The sequence below is a fragment of the Musca autumnalis genome, unplaced genomic scaffold (genome assembly GCF_047663935.1).
Source record: "Musca autumnalis isolate F117 unplaced genomic scaffold, ASM4766393v1 scaffold_5, whole genome shotgun sequence".
In the NCBI taxonomy this organism is placed as follows: domain Eukaryota; kingdom Metazoa; phylum Arthropoda; class Insecta; order Diptera; family Muscidae; genus Musca; species Musca autumnalis.
The window spans coordinates 134,245,588-134,265,397 of NW_027412088.1; the positions used below are offsets into that span (position 1 = coordinate 134,245,588).

The 19,810-nt window shown below is 36.1% G+C and overlaps 1 protein-coding gene across 16 annotated transcripts in view; it reads left to right on the top strand.

The window, feature by feature from the left end:
- The first annotated feature begins 545 nt into the window (after nt 1–545).
- Nucleotides 546–19,810, top strand: part of Ptp52F (Protein tyrosine phosphatase 52F) — a 61,013-nt gene continuing 41,748 nt past the window's right edge. For 2 of the 16 annotated variants that reach the window (XM_073988343.1, XM_073988336.1), the window contains exon 1: nt 551–747. The gene's annotated coding sequence lies outside the window, so the exon portion shown is untranslated. Of the gene's footprint in view, nt 1,174–19,810 lie in introns of all 16 variants that reach the window. The other 14 variants (XM_073988334.1, XM_073988344.1, XM_073988341.1 and 11 more) reach the window with 11 other exon arrangements.

Sequence of the window (19,810 nt, forward strand, 5' to 3'; positions counted from 1 at the left end):
AGGATGTTCCAATTTGCCTCTCTGCGAACATAACAGATTCTGGAGGAAATATATAAGCCTAGTATGTCTAGCTGGTGCGTACCACTTGACAAGAGTTTACTTTTCATGCTGTTACAAGAGTGACAAAGTTTATACTTTGACCCAAATCTCATGGTCAACTGTAAGGTACCTACCTCACTAATGTTCAATCGATACGTAATCATCAAATATGATGATCGTTAAAAAATTTAAAAACGTCTCTTTGTAATGATTAACAAAGGGCTTTTAACACTGTGTATTTTTGTGTGAATTTATCTCAGCCGCAAATAAATTGAATTTCTTATCACAATTTTTAACTTCAATATATGTATGCAACGCGATACACATCCGACTCTTCGCTATAAGTACTCTGCTACATCCATGCGTTTGGTCTCGAAGTGTAGTGTTCATTGAATTACTCACCATCATCGACAATCAGTAAAATTGAAAGAGTTATGAAGAGAGTATAGAGAGAGTGTGAGAATGGGGATTTTGGGTTCTATTTCCAAGTATATTGTGAAGACCTCATTTTAGTTCAGTTTGCGGACATTTCTCAACGGATACGGTTGATATAGGTGCCCGGAAAAATCTGACACAACGAAGATAGCAAAAGTACCGTTACATATAGGAATTGAATCGAATTTTATATCGGAAATCGGTAGATGCATTTGTGTGTTGCGTGTAAATCGAGAAACGAGAACATACAACAATTTGAAATTGTACTGAAGTGTAAGTGCGGGTGATTAACAAGTCAATGAAAAAAATTGATGGATAAGCAATGAAAATTGTGTTCATATCAACAACATGTGCGTAACGGAATTGTTGTAAAGAAGCATATATGTATAAATAAAAGAATATTCCACAAGAAAGCTCATCACAATGACCAGTTTTATAAGCAATCGACAAGAAAAATTGTCTGACAGAAGATCCAACATTCGCACCTAATGCAAAACATCAAGAAATGTGAAAATTCAAGATCGCTCCATCTTACCCATCCGTCAATAACGATAAGAAAACCTTGATAGCAAATTTTTGATTTCGATTGATAAGTGATAAAAGAGTGTTTTGATATGATTGCCGTGAAGTGATGTCGTGTTCTCTTGTCGCCTTGTAAACAATTAAAGTGGAACGACTTTAAACCAACAAACGGAGGATGTAAATATTTGGCTAGTCAACACTCAACAACAATTTCCTTAACTATTTCATTGGGAATTGACTAAATTATTCTACACTACTCCTGAGAGATTCGATTTTATAAGCAAATGAAGTGTTTCACTTGAAGTTTTTATACCCTACACCACTATGTGGGGAGGGTATTATAAGTTGGTTTTGGCCAAAAAGTTTGTAACGCATCGAAATAATGGTCGTAGACCAATACTTATATATACCAAAATGAATGTCTCGACGAGCTGAGTCGATCTGGCTATACATCCGTCAGTCCGTCCGTCTGTCCGTCTGTCCATCTAAACCTTGTAATCACGCTACAGGTCGCAATTTTGATCGGATCGTCACGAAATTTTGGATGTTGATGGGGGTCCCGGAGAGGAAGAAGCCTATTGATTTTGGTGATGGTCGGATAATATTTAGGTCGGAATGGGCAAATAACTTATGTGGATAAAAAGACAACGTTTTTTCCAAAGCGAATATCTCAGCTTCTATACGGGGTATACCAAAAGCAAAACCTGACAATAAAAGTAGAAAATATCACCTTTCTAATGATGTAAAGTAGGTTCTCGTAGGTGATCAAACAACGAAGATATCATCAAACATATTGATGGTTGGCATACATCCTACTTTTCCATTTTTTATTTGGGTTGTAATGTCGATGCACTTAAATGCGTTTCAAAAAAATTGACCTGTGTTAATGAAGACATTCAGAGCAAAGGCGCTAAGCTATCCCAATTTTAATATTTTGAATTTTATTAGTCAAAAGGTTATGAACAGAGGTAGTGGTATAGGGTATCACATAGTCGCCCCCGACCCGACTATAGCCTTGGCTCACTTGTTTTTAAGTTCATCTAAAGCGGCTTTTACATTTAACATGTTCTTTATAACATGCGCCATTTATGTTGTTAATTCAATAGAATATCTGTCAAACAAATGACGTAAATTCCCAAAACACCTTTTTTAAATAAAAGTGTAAAACGCGTTTTATTTTTTTAATCAAACAACGAAGATATCACAATAGTCGCAAATAAAACCCAAATTTTCATTTTTGCGATTTTAATTATAATGACGAATATCACAGCTTTGGTTGGGGACTTTCCAAAAGCAAAGCGTGGCTATGAAAGTAGAAGATCACATCTATACAATGATGTAAACGAGGTCGGCGTAGGTGACCAAATAACGGAGATACGCAATAGTCGGTAATACATCCCATGTTTCCACTTTTTTGGAAATCACGCTACAGGTCGCAATTTTGATCGGATCGTCACGAAATTTTGAGGGTTAATGGGGGTCACACAGATGAAGAAGCCTATTGATTTTGGTGATGGTCGGATAATATTTAGGGGTCGTAATGGGCAAAAAACTTATTTGGAGAAAAAGACAACGTTTTTTTCTTAAGCGAATATCTCATCTTCAATATGGGGTATACCAAAAGCAGAACCTGGGCATGAAAGTAGAAAATATCGCCTTTCTAATGATGTAAAGTAGGTTCTCGTAGGTGACCAAACAACGAATATATCGCAATAGCCGCTAATAGAACCCAACTTTTTATTTTTGCTATTTTAATAATAATGACAAATATCACAGCTTTGGTTCGGGACCTTCCAAAAGCAAAGTCTGACAATGAAAGTAGAACATCCCGTCTTTACTGTGATGTAAAGAAGGTCGGCGTAGGTGACCAAATAACGGAGATACGCAATAGTCGGTAATACATCCCATGTTTCCACTTTTTTGGAAATCACGCTACAGGTCGCAATTTTGATCGGATCGTCACGAAATTTTGGGTGTTATTGGGGGTTCCACAGAGGAAAAAACCTTTTAATTTTTGATAATGGTCGGATATTATTCAGGGGTCGGAATGTGAAAAAAAATATTTGGAAAAAAGACCAACGTTTTATTTCAAAGTTAATATCTCCCTTCTGTAGGAGGAAAGTAGAAAATATCACCTTTACAACGATGTGAAGTAGGTTGTCATAGGTGGTCAAACAACAGAGATATCGCAATAGTCGGTAATGCATCCCTTTTTCCATTTTTGTGCAATCACACTACGAAATTTTGATCGGATCCTCACTAAATTTTGGGGGTTGATGGGGGTCTAACAGAGAAAGAAACATATTGATGGTTGGCATACATCCCACTTTTCCATTTTTTATTTGGGTTGTACTGTCGATGCACTTAAATGCGTTTCAAAAAAATTGACCTGTGTTAATGAAGACATTCAGAGCAAAGGCGCTGAGCTATCCCAATTTTAATATTTTGAATTTTATTAGTCAAAAGGTTATGAACAGAGGTAGTGGTATAGGGTATCACATACGTTTTCCAAAAATAAAAAGTAAGAACAGACTATAGTCGGACGGGGCCGACCATGTGATACCCTATACCACTATCCCTGTGCACTAGCTTTCCGGGCTAGCTGTTATAAGATGTGCATTAGAAATTTTACCAATTTTCACACAAAAGTTTTGATCAATTTAACCCGCTAAATATTATCCGATCATACCGTTGACTTGCACGCTACTTCTTCATCTCAAACCAAAACTACGTTTAAAATTTCGCGCCGATCGGACTATTATTGCGACCTACAGAGCGGCTACAAAATCGAGCAAAAATTTTGTTTTTGGTCCATTTCATCCCTTTAACATTTCACGATCATCGCCAAAAACTAATCAGTTCTATTCTGGTCCAAACCCGACCTCCATACTAAATTTCGTGACAATCGGTCCATAATTGCGGCCTCTAGCTTGATTACAATTTTTAATGGACGGACAGACGGACGGACGGACGGACGGACACACATCGCTAAATCGCTTTATCTCGTCGAGATATGAAGTTTGGTATACCACATGAGGGGTCTACGACGAATATTTCGCGGCGTTACATGAATTTTTGGGAAAACAAACTTATTATACCCTTTTCCACATTGTGGTATAGGGTATAAAAAGTAGAGTGTTAGTTTTTTAAAACAGTACAATGGGTTATCAACACCGTGTAAATTGATAATAGAAATAATCAAAAACTAAAATAATTGATAAAATCATACAAAAATCGTAACTAGCAACTTAAACCATTGGTTAAAAAAAAACACAAATTAAAATGCACGTTCAAAGTAACCTCAGAACGTTTAAAAGTGCCTTAAAAGGAACCACACGTAACTTAATGGCCTATGTCATCTTACCTCTTAATAAACAATTGTTGGCATATTCATATAACTTTTATAGATAAATCGTCACCATAAATGCCCGAAGACGAAACCCACAAAACCAAAACTTTACAGGAGAAGCAAAAAACGTTATGAAATTAAAAACTGTTTTACGGAATATTAATCTTATGAAGGCGAGTATATGGGATATTATCGATCATATACGAAGGGGAATAAGTAGTGAAACCAAAACCGCGGAATTGCTTAGTTTTGAGATCCTCTATTACAACAAAATCTGCAACATCATACCATTTTCCGAAATGTCATTTCTTGAATAGGATCGTTGTTTTTGAACGTAGAATATTGAAATTTTGCTAGAGCATGTATTTTAGCTTTATGTATCAGATTACGTCAAAAAACGAATTTCGATCTTCATGTCGGTTACGTCTTCGGGCATTTATGGTGACGCAATACAATTTTCAAGGAACATTTAAATACGCTCTGACTTCGTTTATATCCAATAAAATTTTTAATACAATGTCAAATCATACTTTATAGCATGGTACAATCTATATATATAAAAGAGTAGTGAGGTGAGTGACTGACTGACTGACTGACTGACTGACTGACTGATTGACTGACTGATTCATCAACGCCCAGACGAAACCGCTGAAGCTAGAAAGTTGAAATTTTGGGTGTAGGTTGCTGTTGGTGTGTAGGGGTGAGATAAGGCTGGGTTTTTGGAAATTCGACCTAGAAGTGTACGAAAAGTACTAAAAGGTACTAAATATGGTACCCTTTGTATTAGGCAAACGGTAAGAGCTAGAATTCTGAAATTTGGAATGAGGGTAACTGATGGAGAGCTAGAAAGATGTACCAACGGGTTTTTGGAAATTCGAAATACAAGGGTACGAAAAGTACTAAATGGTACTAAATTTAGTACAATTTGGATTTGTGTGAACGGATAGAGCTGGAATCCTGAAATTTTAAATTAGGGTAACTTGTGGAGAGTAACAAAGAAAGGTTTTTGGAAATTCGAACTATAAGTGCACGAATAGTTCTAAATGGTACTAAATTTAGTACAAGTTGGATTTGGGTGAACGGATAAAGCTGGACTACAGGCATTTGGAATGAGGGTCACTGATGAAGAGTAATAATGAAAGGTTTTTGGAAATTAGAACTGTAAGGGTACGAAAAGTACTAAATGGTACTAAATTTAGTACAATTTTGATTTGGGTGAACGGATTGAGCTGGAATCCTGAAATTTGGAATGAAGGTCACTGATGGAGAGTAAAAAAGAAAGGTTTTTGGAAATTCGAACCATAAGTGCACGCAAAGTATTAAATGGTACTAAATTTAGTACAATTCGGATTTGGGTGAACGGATAGAGCTGGAATCCTGAAATTTGGAATGAGGATCACTGATGAAGAGTAAAAATGAAAGGTTTTTGGAAATTCGAACTATAAGTGCACGAATAGTACTAAATGGTACTAAATTTAAAACACTTTTGATTTGGGTGAACTGATTGAGCTGGAATACAGACATTTGGAATGAGGGCCACTGATGAAGAGTAACAATGAAAGGTTTTTGTAAATTCGAACTATAAAGGTACGAAAAGTACTAAATGGTACTAAATTTAGTACAATTTGGGTTTGGGTGAACGAATAGGGCTGGAATCCTGAAATTTGGAATGAAGGTCACTGATGGAGAGTAAAAAAGAAAGGTTTTTGGAAATTCGAACCATAAGTGCACGCAAAGTATTAAATGGTACTAAATTTACTACAATTCGGATTTGGGTGAACGGATAGAGCTGGAATCCTGAAATTTGGAATGAGGATCACTGATGAAGAGTAAAAATGAAAGGTTTTTGGAATTCGAACTATAAGTATACGAAAAGTAATAAATGGTACTAAATTTAGTACAATTTGGGTTTGGGTGAACGAACGAATAGAGCTGGAATCCTGAAATTTGGAATGAAGGTCACTGATGAAGAGTAAAAAAGAAAGGTTTTTGGAAATTCGAATTACAAGGGTACGAAAAGTACTAAATGGTACTAAATTAAGTACAATTTTGATTTGGGTGAACGGATTGAGCTGGAATACAGACATTTGGAATGAGGGTCACTGATGAAGAGTAACAATGAAAGGTTTTTGGAAATTCGAACTATAAGGGTACGAAAAGTACTAAATGGTACTAAATTTAGTACAATTTGGATTTGGGTGAACGGATGGAGCTAGAATCCTGAAATTTTAAATTAGGGTCACTGGTGGAGAGTAAGAAAGAAAGGTTTTTGGAAATTCGAATTATAAGTGCACGAAAAGTTCTAAATGGTACTTAATTTAGTACAATTTGGATTTCGGTGAACGGATTGAGCTGGAATCCTGAAATTTGGAATGAGGATCACTGATGAAGAGTAAAAATGAAAGGTTTTTGGAATTCGAACTATAAGTGTACGAAAAGTAATAAATGGTAGTAAATTTAGTACAATTTGGGTTTGGGTGAACGGATAGAGCTGGAATCTTGAAATTTGGAATGAAGGTCACTGATGGAGAGTAAAAAAGAAAGGTTTTTGGAAATTCGAATTAAAATTATACGAAAAATACTAAATGGTACTAAATATAGTACAATTTGGGTATGGGTTAACGAATAGGGCCGGAATCCTGAAATTTGGAATGGGGGTCACTGATGAAGAGTAAGAAAGATGTACCAAAGCTCGAAAAGTCCTAAATGGTAGTGAGTTTAGTATGATTTGGATTTGAAGAGCTGGAATCCTGAAATTTGGAATTAAGATTACTGTTGGAATATAGAATTGAGATATGGAGGTAGCTTTGGAAAATCGTACTAATGTGCACGAAGTAGTACTAAATGGTACGAAATTCGCTATAATTTGTATTTGCGTGAACAGATTATTGTTGGAGTGTAGGATTGAGGTAGTTTTGGAAATTCGTACTTACGGAAAAGTGCTAAATGGAACTACATTGGCTATAATTTGGGTTTAGGTGAACGGATAGAGCTGAGATATGAAAGTACATTTTCGTGTACGAAAAGTGCTAAATGGTACAAAATTTGCTACCTTTTGGTATTTGCTATATGGTATATAATTTTGTACAATTTGTGATTTTGTAAAGGGTAGAACTGGAATTTTGAAATTCGGTATTATATTAGCAATTGGTGTTTAGAGTGGAGGTAGGGAGGAGGTTTATACAAAAACTACTAAATAGTCCTCAAATGGATTTTAGGGGAACTGGTAAAACTGGAAAACTGAATTGGGGTTAGGATATATGTTGAATATAAGGAAGTAATTTTTGAAACGTTTACCTATGTATAGGAAAAGTTGGGTAACATGTTGATACCAAAACCATTTTAAATAGTTAAGGTACTAAATTTGGTGTTGGGTGATATTAAAAAATCCTAAATTGAAATGACTTCAAAAATTTTCCGTTATATGCGGTTGACATACCGGTGCACATTAAGTAAAATTTTTTGTAAAGAAGTTTTCTAACCTTTCATGCCACAAATTCCGAATTTCGGTAAGAAAATGTGCAGAAGATCTTCAAAATACTCTAAATCTTCAAAATATCTCTTCTAATAAACGTGGATTGAAGTGGAGATTTTTTAAATTAAACTTCTATATCATCTGAGTATTCAAGGTCCAAATTTAAAGAAAATTGGACAATATACATTTGTTCTTCTTTAAAAATACACTAAGTCGAGAGGTACCGTTATATGGGGATATACGAAAACGTGGCCGAAAATTTAACGGGCCTATTCGGGTTCTGGGCGAAACCGCTAAAGCTAGAACCTTGAATTGTGAATGTGCGTGATTGTTGTTGTGAAGGGGTGAGATAAAGTTTAGTGCTTGGAAATTCGTACTGGAAGAGAATGCTGTGTTAGTGAAGGGGTTAAACCAGGAGTCAAATCTGAAATTTGCAAATTCGAAATAAAAAATATTGTAGCTGTGTAGGGATGCGATACGGCATATTTTTTTTTAAATTCTGACTACAATCGAAAAAATATTGGTAATAAAAATAGGTCTTAGTACAACAGAATCTCCAGTATTCACCATTCCCGTATTAAATATTTTTTATATATATTTCGTTTCCTTTCCGCATACGAAGTAGCGGGCATTTGCTAGTAATGTATAAGGTTGGCCACAGCTAACAGCTGATTACAATTTTGTTTTCTTCTTATGGCCTATTCTGTCAAAAGCAGGGTTGACATTTTTTACTGTTGTTGACATTATGCAATTATAAGGTAGATGCATCGGTGAATTGTTCCAACAAAAAACTGCTAGGTTTTGTAGTTAGTCGGAGGTTAAAACATCTAGTCTCCAGCTTCACCCCAGTGAATGATCGACTTCCTACAACACGGATAAAAGCAAAATTCTTCAACATTAGATTTATCTGCGCTCATGCTCCAACCGAAGACAAGGACGCATAGACCAAAGATATATTCTACGAGCGCCTAGAAGAAACAGATAGCCGTTGTCCTACCCATGACATTAAAATTATTCTAGGCGACTTTAATCTTTGGCGCAACAGTCGGGAGCAGTCTCCATAGTGAAACATCTGACAATGGAATGAGGCTGATAGGCTGTGTGTAAAAGTTCAATTGATTTAAAATGTTCTTCCTGTAGCCATCACAAATATCAGGAAATTTAAATATACATACACCTGTTAGTCAATAAGCCGCATATACCTAACTGTGTGTGTATAAATAATTTATTTGCCTGGATATTTTTGTTTGACTTGTTTTGATTTTACTAACTTCAATATCGCCTAATATTCCAGTGATTGCAGACAATTTGATTCAGGGAAGAACACAATATCAGCGAAGTGTGTACTATTAAATGTTTTTTGGGGTTAATTGTGGGGGAATTGGTGGTTTTATCGTCCACTTCTCCCTGTCTAATATTATATTGGTGTCGTTGTTATTTTTGCGCCGTTTTGATAAGACAACGTGAAGTGGCGTAAAATCAGGTGTAAACTGATAATTGTTTGGCAGTTTGCAACACAAAATATTGATTACATATCATCGAAAGAAATGGAATATTTTTGTATGCATGGAGTTTGGAGCAGTCAACATTAAAGCTCTTTTTAGGTAGATTTTTTGCAAATTCGGATGTAGTCCTTAAAAATCCTTAACAATGTGTACGGAGCTTTTAATTTTATAAAATTACTTCATCACACATCTAAAATTTGGAGACATAATTTGTTACCATTCTATATATATTTGCATAAAAAATCTAAATTTTTTGGAGGTACCTCCGATTCTGATGCTAATTATTTTTATAGCTTATGTTACTTTCAGGCCATGGTGTGGAATTTTCAGGAAGATCCGTTCAGTGGGTTTTGAGTCCATAAACTTCAAACAAACAAACAAACGTACAAACATTTTTCTACTTTATATATGCACTAGCTAAACCCGGTGCGCTTCGCTACCCCGACTAAGATAAAATATATTCCACTATAATTATATTAACTTTTTTCTATTTTAACGTATAAATATAGGAGAGCACATTCATGGCTGCCATGGAGCTACAATGGTATGTTTGTATGTTTCAGTGGGTAACTCTCCTCCTAAAGCCTAATAATCTTATACCCTAGGCAGACGGCAGAGTTAATTCGCATTAAAAATGTCCTAATTTGAATTAATATTTCACCCTGACAGACGATAGTTTCTGCATTTATGAAACAGTGGTTTGTGTTGTTTGTTTGTACCCAGCAGAATATTTCATAAAGCTTTACAAAAGTTCGCCAAAATATGCGAAACAAATACACTTTCTACCATTGACATTTTCACCACGATAAAGGAAAAATAAATTTAATTTATTCGCGATATTTTTGCGTCTTTTTAATATTATAAAAATATTGCAAAACTTTAAAAAAAACATTTGAAGAATACATATGTATATAATTTTTGATAGAATTGGTATGGTGGGTAATGAAAATTTTTGTGAAAATAAAAATTTTAAAAAGAGATTTGTTAGAAGGCTTGGAAAACGATTAGCTGCTATTCTACTCGCGAAAGACCACTACTTATTTTGAAGAAACTCGAAAATTGCTGATTTGCTTTCCTTTTTTTATTTTCTTAAACATGGAAATTTGACAAAAGACAATTGATTTTCAAAGCATTGCCATATTGAAATTGCTAAATTCAGTTTAAATTCCCTTTGATTTTGTGCATTAAGAATGTGGATAACGCACGAATTAATTTGAATTATGGCAGTTAATGCATATTAACGCTGCTTTCTGTCTAGGGTATAACATTTTTCATTTCATATTTTCATAGAAACAGAATTGAGCCTCAGGTTTGAAAACCTTAAATTTGAGGATAGTTTTAATTTCTTTTATATGTACGGGGGACTTATTTTTTCCAGGACATACACATATTAACATATTGTGATATCTTAAATTGCTCTATCTTATCCACTTTTATTTATAATTTTTACTCAAATAATGATGATATATCTATCATAAAAAAATTATTCTTAAGAAGTCTCTAAAATATATGATATTTAATAGCTGTAGACTTGGTCTATTCCTTCCCAACTATATGTACTTCTGTATATAATGATGATTTCTACTGAATTCTGAGTTTCTTCAAAATTTCATTGAAATTGGACATACGTACCAAAAACATGAAATCGACAAAAAATATATATGAGAGCCATATTCCGATATGAACCGATCTCGATATAATTTGGCACATTTCCTTTTAGGCCAAATCCCGTCTCACATTCCAAATTTCATTGAAATTTAACATACATACATACGTACCGTGTTTGGTGCATAAAATACGGGAAATCGTCCGAAAACATATGAGAGCTATATTAAAATCTTAATCGATTTCGATATAATTTGGCACATTTATTTCTTGAACAAATTCCTTAACACATTCCAAATTACAGCGAAATTAGTCATATATAGCATGTTTAGTGCATCAAATACCTCAAACCGATTCGATTCAAGCTTTGGATCTCATAATATTTTAATAATACTTCCAAAAAATCCGAAAAAACTTATTAGTTTATTTTTAATTAATTCTCTTTCGAGTTGAGCTTATTAGACCTATTATATATATTGAAAAATTAGGAGTCTACCGGAGTCCCACGCATTCAACCATTACGCTACGTTTCACGGGTGGTTAAGCCGATCTTCAGGCGTATTGAATGTTGTTTTTGTGGCAGACGAAGGCAAAGCTTGGGAACTAGTATATATATCGCACTTCATTAGATAAATGCATATGCGAAATTATGTCAGTTAATTGAAACTCCAAACTTTTCCTATAGTCCTGCTTGGTAATCCCATTTTTCAATGTTCACAAATACTATGGTAAGTTTTATTCCTACGTCATTAGTAATTGTTCTCCTATATCAGAAGATTTTTGATCATCAATTATTGTCAACTAAAGTTTTGACAAGTTGATGGTGGCTCAGAACGCTAAGACGCCGGCAACCTTGACACTCAGTTGTCGGAGACCCAGGTTCGAATCCCAGCCTGGCTCATGCTGAAATTATTTTTTATTTTTGCCTTATTAAGGCGAAGTGATTTTTAATTAATTCTCTTTCGAGTTGAGCTTATTAGACCTATTATATACATTGACAAATTAGGAGTCTACCGAAGTCCCACGCATTCAACCATTACGCTACGTTTCACGGGTGGTTAAGCAGATCTTCAGGAGTTGTTTTTGTGGCATACGAAGGCAAAGCTTGGGAATTAGTTTATTTTGAAGTACAAAAAATTCTAAGTCGATTGGCTGTGATATGACCGTTCAAAGTGAAGAGCCCGGTGTGTTTTTTGTGTTTAGAGGCTCAACTTAAAACGCGTTTTTCTCAAAATTACATTTTTGAGATCGGTGGCAACGGTAGATTAAAAAAAATTGTCTGAATTATGGACAAAAAACGGTAAATTTTTTCGTTAAAATCAAAATGTTGACTTTGGGAGTGAAATATTTAAAAAAACAGATTTTTTTAAGTTCTATTTCGCATAAAGAGAAGATCATTAGGTTCTTAAAACGCCCACAAAAATATGTTAAGATCGGCCTATCGTTTTCGAGCTATCGTTGGCTAAAAACGGTTCCGCAGTTAGCCATTTACAACCAAACTGTGCCATATATTTCGACAACAAAAATTCCTAAAACAGTTTGAGATGTGCTCTTTTAGATGAAAGAAAGGTCTACTTAGAAGTATTGGTAGTTTCTTTGAGAAAAATTCATGAAAAATAAATGTCAGTCCACTTCTTCGGGTACCACCCTCACAGTAGTTCCGTACTTTACATATCGTAATATTTCTCCCAAGCATGGACCATTCGGTTCGAATAGGGTATTCGTCACTAAAGTGCAGTTTAAGGACATTTTTGGGATAATTCAATACTTCCTGAGATAATCCTGCTGATAAGAAGTGATTTACATTGGTCTAACTTTTACAGATCGTAATATTTTTCTCAAACTTAAATAAACTTCGAATACAGACAATATCGGCCAATTCTTTCTCGGATCTGCAAGTTTATGCGTCTTGACATAATGACCCAAGATCTCAAAAAATCTCTGGACCTCCTTCTCCAGATCATGAAAATCCTCTCTGACTTGCTTGGGCGGCCGGGGCCTATCCATTAGGTGGTGATTTGGATGGTCTTGCCTATAACATCTACGCAAATATTGCATTGACAACATAGTGCCGAAGCACCGGCACAATCTTGGACTTCTCATGCAAATGGTCCACTGAAGACATGAGAATACAGCCTGTTGCTGTTCTCAGGTCTGCATTCTAACCGATTTGCAAGTTATCCATTTGCGTATCTCTAAACCACGCTGGCGCCGCATAGCTTACCACAGACCGACCTATCGCGTTTTATGTGGTTAAAAAGGTTTCTTTATCCGCACCCCATGTGCTGCCGGCTAGGGACTTGAGGACCTTGTTCCTGTTTCTAATCTTATCGCAGTAAACTGCAACATGCGCGGACGACTTATACATGCTATCGAATGCTACCCCCACGACTTTGGGGTAATTTGTGGTCGGAATTATTGAACCTGCACATTCAGTGGGAGCTTCATTTGCGCCATCTATGTGATGAACAGTGTGGCTGTTGACTTAGTGGTGGATATTTTCATGAGAGTACAATCATCCGCGTACGTAATTAACGCAATGCCGTCGGCAGGGCGTGAAATTACAGAAAGGTAGAGGTTAAACAGTTCCGGAGATATCACCCCTCATTGGGAAACTCCCTGCTTCACTCCACGGCTTTGGATTTATTGTTTCTGAATTCCACGTATGACTGGTCACCACACAAATAGTTGATGACCCAGCGATTCAGACAAGGTCGAAGGGTAGTATAACCTCGAACAGCCAAGTATGACTGACCGTATCAAAATCTTTAGTCAGATCAAATGCTACCATCACTGTTCTGTGGCACGGTTTATCCTGGTTGAGTCCTCGGCTAAATATGTACATACATATATGGAAATGGCGTGCAGTGCTGTTGTGGTACTATGCTGCTTCCGGAACCCGTGTTGATGATCCGCAACTGGATTACACGCTCTGATGCTGGGGAGAAGTAACGACTCAAGTATCTTTGCTACTGGTAAAAGAAGCGAGATCGGCCTGTATGATTCCCCACCCTGCCCATCTTCCAGGGTGGCTAGCGAGAGGTTGAGGACCTTACTTAAATACTCGACTCTCGGGTCGTTCAGCTGTTTTTGCATTATCATTGAAATTCCATCAGGTCCAAGCGCTTTGGATAATTTTGCGCCTCTTCGGATCTGTCATAGCCACGCCGTTAAACATGACAGACATTATCATCCTTCTTACCGGGGTTCGATTGCCTCTTAACCGTTTTCCAACCGTTCCAATCTTGCAGCACTTCAGATGCTCTAGTCACTTTTCCCGCTTGTGTTCACCGAGTAACTTATTGACTTCCACTGTCAGTTCTCTGACTCTGGGTCACTAGGGTTCGTGCGTCGAAGCTCATCACGATCATTTGTAATCCCGTCGGCTCTGGTGGGAAATTAGGTATTATTTCAGGTATTCCACCAGCAGGAATATGGCAAGCGGCTGCAGAAGTGATGATGTCTCAGAAATTCCTCTCTGCTACCCGAACATCAGAGGTATTGGACAGTTCTCTGAAGCGTTGGTTAGTGAATTCCCTGAATCTTTGTCAATTAGCATTCCATGGTTAATGAAATCCACGATATCATTGATCTTCATACGAAGACCATCGTTAAACTTCAGGAATGGCACATTGTCAGGAAGTGGAACACGCGGTGTTGAAGGCTGCGGCTGGTACTGGTGTTAGGGAGATTGCGGGGGAGTTTCATTATCCAACGACGATGACGAAGACTCACTGGGGATTATAATCCCTGTCGCAATACGCACTCACGAAGGTTAGGCCTGAACAGTTCCTGAATTGCACCCATCCACGGCACCCGTTGCATCTCGGCCACACCGATGGTGGTTGAGACGCTGACAAACGGTCCGGGGTTACATTCTCTCTCGGCACGGACCAAAAGAAACCGGAGCAGGCAATCCGGGACATAACGCTCCCAAAATAAAAATAAAGACGAATGACGGAATAAATTAAAAATTTGTTTTTGTTTGAAATCATTGCATAGAGTTGGTGATTCTTTAGGAGTCCCGATCTTCAGTTGACTGATATGATATGTGTTACCTCATGTTTCGTTATTTAGGTTTGGAATGTGATAGAGATCTTGTAAAGTAAACGAAGCATTCGAACGAGAATTTCAAATACGTTGATAACTTAAATTTCACAATATAAAATGACAAAGCGACGAAATATTTTACTGGGTTTTCGAATTATTCAGATGGATTCAGTTGAACTATATCACACAATGTAAGGGACTCAGCAAAGTGATTTACGCGATAATACTAAATGGAAAGTTGAAAGGGGAGAAAGTTTTCACTCCGAGAATTCCAATCATTTCAACTTTTTTACTATGCTTGCATTGGCCATGGCAACGAATAGGGTTGGATCTGAAAAATTAGTAAATCTGGAAAATAAGGTCCTGTAGCGGAAAACCATACGCGCATACAGTTTTTGAGGCAGACAAAATAAAACGAGAAATATCCAAAGAGAAAAACTATTGTGCAAATGTGAAAATAACGACAAAACATACAGCATAGGAAATTCCCAATACTTTACTTATACTAACAACAAATAAATATGAAAAATTTTGCACAATATCAATAAATTCATTAGTGACCAAGAAATGAGTAATTTTATCTAATATTCCCGCTCTCAATGAAATTGTCAAAAAAACGTTGGTAGTTAGAGTGACAACCCGTAAGACATTCATCAATTATTTTATTATCTACCATCGCTCGATTGTCTTCCAATGAATGAAAAGTTTACTAACAAAGTTTCCTCTAATCAAAGCACAGTAGGGCCTGATTTATTTGAAACGATTACCCAAATAGATATCAAAAATTTTAACTGTCATTGTTGACATTTCCATTCTATGATAACGATAATAATTATTTCATAAAATGCATTATTAAAATTACTCTAAAGTCAATAGGCATTAAAAACTAAATCCCCCATTAATGCCTCTTGATGAGTGTTTTCTCACCGCATTAAATGAATGACAGTAGCTATAATTTTAAATGTTGTTTAATGTGTTTGTTATAAATGCAAAATTAAATGATTACAATCATTTGGCTGATGGGTTAGTTTGGACGTAGGTAAAAATGTAAATAAAGAAAGGCCAAAAATATTATGGCTACATGTGTATGTGTCCATTTTTTATTTAACTTATCAACATCATCAATTTCAAAAATATTTAAATACGAGGCAAATCGGTATTTAGGGTACATACTATATATTTTTTCAATGCTGCCTTCCGTACAATAAAGGTAATTTCCATAATCCAAATATTTGATCCCTATAATGATCTCTGCATTAATATCAAACTTCGATAATCAAGAGTAATTGTTTCTAGAGTAAAGCATAATGCACTCGTAAACATTTCATTCAAATCTAATTTATCATATTTATCGTGTTTATTATTAATCCACAGCAATAAAATCGGTCATAAAACGTCAATAAAAAAGCTCCCTAACCATATGACGAACGCCATTGATAACAGCTAATGAAATAATTATTTCCATATCCTAAAACAAATTACAGAATAAATCTCTTTGTTGTTCATAGGAACAACATTCGATGATAATTCTGTAGGCTGTCTGTCTGTCCGTCAACCATAGCATATTGATAAGCAAACAATAAAACTTGCAATTATCTCCACTCACAGATATAAAATTGGATGAATGTCATGGAGGCAGAGAGAGAGAGAGTGTGAATGTGAAAAATAAAAAGTGAAATTCCTAAACTGTATTCATACTGGCAAATTTGATAGGTATGGTTTCTTCGAATCTTTTATAAAGTTTTAACATTCCAGGATAAGATAGACTGAAAGTTTTATCTGCCACACGGAATCCGGCCGAAAGCAAATACGACTAAAGATATCACCCTCACCAACATTGACGACTCTGATGGAGGGTATCTGAAACGTATCCCTTCTCGGATCACAGGATGATCCCTTTCCAAATCAGTATTCTTTCAGTCAAGCAGAATCCCCATATAAATTCCAGGGAAACGGTTTGTGGCAAATTCAGAGCGATGGCGGGGTCAAAACTGGGTAAAAACGTTAATTTGCACATAGTGGAAGAAATAGAGAGAGAGCTGTGGATGCTCTACCAAAACTCTCGTGGTCTCCGAAAAATAAGCTAGAAATTATATAAAAAGTCAGCAAAACGAAACGGATGCATATAAGGTAGATTTCAATAAGTACATATGTATGTACAAAAGTGAAATCAAGAAAGCTTAACGAAAGTCTTGGATCAGCTTTAGTGATAGAAGATGTACAACTATCAAGCTAGGTCCATGACAATGGCCTTGGATTGAACTCGGAGAAGATGGAACTCGTACTTTTCACGAGAAAACGCAATATTACCAAAATTCCAGCCACCAGTTTTGGATGGAGTTGTATTAGGATTTTCTTCTGAACTAAATACCTCGGTACAATCCTGGACCATCGCTTGATGGAGCTGACGAAGAAAAATCTTATTACACTCTACTCTTGTAAGTACTCCATTGGAAAAGTTGGGGACTCAGACCACAAGTCATACACTGGCTGTATGTAACTGGGGTTCTGCAAATCTTAACCCATGTAGTGGCAAGCACTTGAAAATAAGACACTACTGTCCAAAATATCAAGTGTGCATAAGCAGCTGGCTTTCTTGCTTAAATCATTTCCGGTAAGAAACTAAAAGACAAAGGGCAACTTAGTTCGCATTTGACTTGTCCGTTCTTTATTCTTTATTTATTATTAGTCGATCAATTTACCAATTGATGAATCTTTTAGGCCATCAATGTGCTACTATATCGGCAAACTTCGTGAGTTCTAACTGGAGAAGGCGCATGCCAGGATCTCTGAACGTAAAACCAATTCCCTCCTCTCATTCGATAAGTTGTGGATAGGGATACTATCTGACTTATTACGGGTCACTGTAGGTTCAGATCTCCAATTTTAAGATGGGATGACAGTGACGGCAACTACTTAGATTATGTGGATATGCAAAGATATAGAGACGGTCGAGCATCTACTTTGCAGGTGTCCCTTGTTGCAAACAAGAAGTCCCATTATCCTTTTTATATTTGCCAAAAACAAATCATGGCTTGGTAAAAACATATAACTACTCAACATACTTCTCTCTATCTACTCCAGTACAATCCATCGTTGTCAGTACAGCAATGTCCCGGAAACTTATTATTCTTCTTTAATTCAACAAGCGCCATCATTAATTCAGTTGTGCACTGACATTAGTGTCATTTGACTCGCATCCAAAGATCACCCATCCTATGCTCCTTAGCTTGTAAAGAACCACCACGCGGGCCCTACTTCCTCCGGAAGTATGCTACATCTTTGTCCCAGCCGTGCTCAGTATTGGGACAATTCTTTTCCTTTAGAAGTAGGCTCGGTTTCGAAATCATAAAAGTAAAAAAGATAGCTCTTGCAGAAGAAGGAATTTAAATGGAAATTGTTGTAGGTACTGGGAAAAGGTAAGTGGGAATAAAAACAGAAATGATAATGTTACTATAGCATGCAGTTGCAGATGATATTCTATTACTACAGCATACCCTCCCTACCATGCTGAATTATAAGCTTTCACTCCTAAAACACCTCCTTACTTAGACACCTTCACATTTAAAAAAAAAAAAAAAAATGAACACTTTACTTGTCTGAGGTTACCATTTTTGACCTGCAAAGCGTTCCTTAACCCCTAAAAATGGTAAAACTGGAAGCAATTTTTAAAAGAGAGGAAACAAAAATGACGTTCTCCTCTACCACAGGCTACCAGACAAATTTCTTCTGGTAAAAAATGGTAGAACTGATTTTTCGACATTTGTTTGACGATTATTTTACAATGAAGCAAAAAACTTACATAACATTTGTATCTCACTTATTTTCTTAATTCTGAGAGTCATAAAAATGTCGTAAACTCGTTATTCAAAGATGTGATTTTTTAACAAAAATCAAAATTTATTTAAAGTGGTTGGGGCATAACTTTTTTCAATATTTGAATAAACGTTATTTTAATTATTAATTACTAGGGAACCCGGCGAACTTCGTCTCGCAGTTTGTTAGGTACACAACTTGATGCCTTGGTTCAAACCTATAATACTATTATCGCTATCACCTTGTTCAATGGCAAATATTTCTTTGTTTTGAACTGTTTAACACGATCTTTGAAGCAGATACACATTAGACAATTGTACTGTCGACAACTGTCAGTTTGACGAAGAGAGACGGTACTGAGAGGCAAAGTGTTTCTATTTTCCTCGACTCTCACTCCTATAAACTGACAATAGCCGCGAAAAAATTAGGCAATTGTAAATCGGGACTGAGATATATTTTTTTAAGCAAATAACACGTTTTGCGATGTAAATAAAAATATTTGGTACCACAGTTGAAGCAAAATAATATCATAACGCGCCTATTCGTTTCATAATCGATGGTTTTCTGCAATTCTTGTTTTCACCACTGAACACTATATTTCACCCAAGCAATTGAATACGAAGGAATGCGATCGTAGGAATTTAAATTTAATGCTGAATATAGTGCTTATTTATATTTGCGTTTTAATCAATTAACCTATTTTGAGCAGAGGGACCCGATCGTTATCAGGTAACCACCTTCGTCTGCTTTTTTTTCTGACTTCTCTGTTCAACGTGATCTGCCGAATTCTACCTGCAAGTTCGGAATTAGATGCAATGGCTCTGGTAAGACGGACAAATGCGGTAATTAAATTTTGATCGAGACTGTACAATCCAGTACTTGGTACATTGATCCTTGTTAGCAGAGCTGTTCAATTAGTTGCCGTTCTTTATGTGTTTCGGATGCTTGAAGTCTTGTCACGCTAACACGTGACTGTTGTCGATTACGTAGTCAAATTAATATAACAAACTAATT